This window comes from Sinocyclocheilus grahami, unplaced genomic scaffold (assembly GCF_001515645.1).
Source record: "Sinocyclocheilus grahami isolate Dianchi unplaced genomic scaffold, SAMN03320097.WGS_v1.1 scaffold3598.1, whole genome shotgun sequence".
In the NCBI taxonomy this organism is placed as follows: Eukaryota; Metazoa; Chordata; class Actinopteri; order Cypriniformes; family Cyprinidae; genus Sinocyclocheilus; species Sinocyclocheilus grahami.
Genome location: NW_015508692.1, coordinates 3,111 through 6,618, shown reverse-complemented (window position 1 = coordinate 6,618; position 3,508 = coordinate 3,111). Strand labels below are relative to the sequence as shown.

Here is a 3,508-nt window from a genome sequence, read left to right as displayed (position 1 = left end):
ATAACTCCTCCCCGAACTTCCCTCTGCCCTGTATCTTGGTCTCTCATTGGCTGTAGGTCATCGCCGATGTAGTTTTCAGTCAGAAATCATTGCACACAGCATGATTGTGAATCGCCGACAGCTCCAGATATTTAGCATGCCAAATATTTAGATTCCTCAGATCGCGTTTTTCATAATTCACACTGCGTGATTGTCATTCGTGTGAACGAGCACCAATTTGCCTTCGATTTCGGGCATTTGTCTGCGATTTCGCAAAACTTGTCGGCGAGTGAAAAATCGGGCTAAAATCGTGCAGTGTGAACTCCGCATAAGTCAATTCTTAGCAGCGTTCTTGAGAGTAATTCTCAGAGGCTTAATAAATACGGACCCAAATTTGTGTTTTTGATTTGAATATTAGGAACCAATGAGAATCACCCAGTTGCACAAGCTCCTTCTCATGTAAGTCTGGAGAATCATGAGTGTTAATGAAGAGGGAGGAACTATAGTCTATTAACTGCAATCTGTAGAGTACAAAAAGACCAAAGCAGAGCATGTCAGCAGTGTACCTAGCAATGGCAGGAATTTGGTGTACTGTTCAGTTTCTGGGGCTTTGTGCATTCTGTCATGCTGTTCCAAAGTGGAGTAATCTGCTCCAGAACCCTCAAGCTCTGATGATCCAGCAAACTGACCAGCGGTTTCAGCAGCCAGTTCGACAACAAACTAACCAGCGGGTTCCTCAGCAGTTTCAGCTTCAGAAGCTAGTGGCGCAGACAGAGCTCCGTGATAAATGTGCTGATTATGAACAGATCCAATGTGGACAACCTGGGATCAGTGGTGCTGAGTGTGAAGCTATCAACTGCTGCTTTAAGAGACCGCAGTGTTACTATGGGAGTGCAGGTAAGCTTTCTCAATATTATTGTTCTGGTTAAACTGATTATCAGCACTAACCTGCTCTTGTACCTTGTTCCAGTGACTGTCCAGTGTATTAGAGATGGTCAGTTTGTGGTAGTGGTGTCTAGAGACGTTACTCTGCCTCGACTGAGTCTGGATTCGGTTCGTCTACTGGGTGGAGACCACCCTCCTTGCGCTCCTGTGGAGTCCATACCTTACTTTGCTATATACCAGTTCCCTGTGACCGCATGTGGCACGACCATGATGGTGAGCAGCTGCTTCTGGCTTTATTCTGCATTGCTTATGATGGACTGGATGCCAGTGTTGCTATTCACAGGAGGACCGTGTATGAGAACAGAATGACGTCCTCCGTATGAAGTGGGGATTGGACCATTTGGTTCCATCAAAAGGGACAGTCATTTTGAGTATGTGATCTATGACTTGGTGTGACTGTTAAATGACTGTCTGATAAATGCTAAAAGCTCGCCGTCTGTTGTCCAGGTTTCTCTTCCAGTGTAGGTACCCTGGAACTTCTGTGGAAGCGCTGGTCCTCCGCCTCCACCAGTAGCTGCTCCTGGACTTCTCAGGGTGGAGCTCAGACTGGCCAATGGCTAATGTGTCCCCAAAGGCTGTGCAGAAGATAAGTACTTTGTCCCATGTTTTCCTATTGTCTGAAGACCCCAGGTTGCAGCAGTTTGTTTAAACCCCAGTGTTCCTCAAGGGATGAGGCTTACACATCCTACTACAGTGATGCTGATTATCCCATCACAAAAGTCCTGCAAGAGCCTGTGTATGTTGAGGTGCACATTATGGAGAGGACTGACCCCAACGTTGTCCTGTTGTTGGGTGACATCAACCCCCCCCAGTCCACTCAGTCTCCCCCAGTGGGACCTTCTGATCGATGGGTGAGTAATGCCACTCTTTATCCAGTTAGTCTGCTGGGAGACTTTCTAAGCTTCGTTCGTCTTCAGATGCCCTTACCAGGACGACCGTTATCTGACCACACAGTGACTGGATCATCTGGTCTTCAGTTCCCAACCCACTACAAGCGCTTTGTTGTGAAGATGTTCACATTTGTAGATCCAGCCTCACTGGCTCCTCTGCAGGAAACCGTATGCTCTTCCTGAATCCATAATGTTACTCCTTTTAATGGATTCTATGGCTTAACAGTCTTCCCTGTCAGATCATCCACTGCAGTACAGCGGTGTGCCATCCCTCTTCTGGCTCCTGTAAGCGAAGCTGCACCAGGAAAAGTGAGAATTTGCTCTTGAGTGTTTGTTTTTGAAGTGCCTTTACCATTCTTGCAGGAAGCGACACTCATGCCAAGACCATCTCTAATGGGCTGGCTGTGGTTTCTAGCGGCGAAGTTACTCTGGTCATGTAAATTTGGCTCTTTTAATAAACCGCATGAAACTCCAAGATGCTTTCTAGTCTTTGTTGCCGTTGCACAGTCCAGTCTTGCATGACTGTTCCATGTTTTTCTAGGGCCACACTACTAACCAAAGGTTCCATTTGCTTTAGCAAGGTTATGCATAGTCAGCTTCTGTGCAAGCCATTTAACTATTTGCGACGCTCTAGTTGTTAACCCGGGCACCCGTTCTTCATGCAGGGTCCTCATATGGAGTAAGATGAATGGTTATGGCAACTTCTGGTTAACTTTGCTCTGTCTTGTTCCATAGGCTGGACTTTCACTTGTTGGCCGTATCTCTGATGCCATTTGAAGGGGTTTATCCAGTCATGCAAGTCCAGGGGTCTCCAAACTCGGTCCTGGAGGGCTGGTGTCCTGCGGAGTTTAGCTCCAACTTGCCTCACACCTGCCTGGAACTTTCTAGTAGTGATGTTACACAGATGCTTCAAAATGTGTATCCAGTAAGTGGCACAATTTCTCTCACAGCTCTGTGCTGGAGTGTGTGTATTGGTATCATGTGATCAACGGAAAACTAAGCCTCACTCCGTCCAATCACATGTCGGAATGTTCAAAACCCCAGGTCTTACTTTACGAGTAAGTTCATTGATACTTATTCATTTATGTTTTAAATACCCAGTCATACAAGTAATATGAAGAATAAATTCTTTCATAAATTAAATATTTGTCATGTGTACATTTTGATTCATACTGGCATTTAATGCCACAGTTTAATGGATAAATTATTTTATCAGCGAAATTCAACAAAAGCACACGCTGTTAGGCTTATATTTGTGCACGTAACGAGTCGATCTATGGCCTGAGTGGTTGCTGCTTCGTGGCTTGTAGCACGAAGCCAGTGTCAGTTTTTTACCCAGGTAAGTTAACGTTTAGTTTGAGCAAACTCTCGAGTTTTTTGGCTCAAGAAGATACGGCTACCCTGCTCCAGAGCAGGTTTTATTCTGGGTTAGAGATCGCAAACCCAAACCTTACTAATCAGCTGTGAGCAAAGTGACATACAGTGGGTACGGAAAGTGTTCAGACCCCCTTACATTTTTCACTGTTATATTGCAGCCATTTGCTAAAATCATTTAAGTTAATTTTTTTCCCTCAATGTACACACAACACCCCATATTGACAGAAAAACACAGAATTGTTGACATTTTTGCAGATTTATTAAAGAAAAACTGAAATGTCACATGGTCCTAAGTATTCATGCCCTTTGCTCAGTAT

The 3,508-nt window shown here is 44.9% G+C and overlaps 1 pseudogene; it reads left to right on the top strand.

The window, feature by feature from the left end:
* Positions 1-516: 516 nt before the first annotated feature.
* On the top strand, positions 517-2,286 carry LOC107576368 (zona pellucida sperm-binding protein 4-like; annotated as a pseudogene).
* The last annotated feature ends 1,222 nt before the right edge of the window (positions 2,287-3,508 follow it).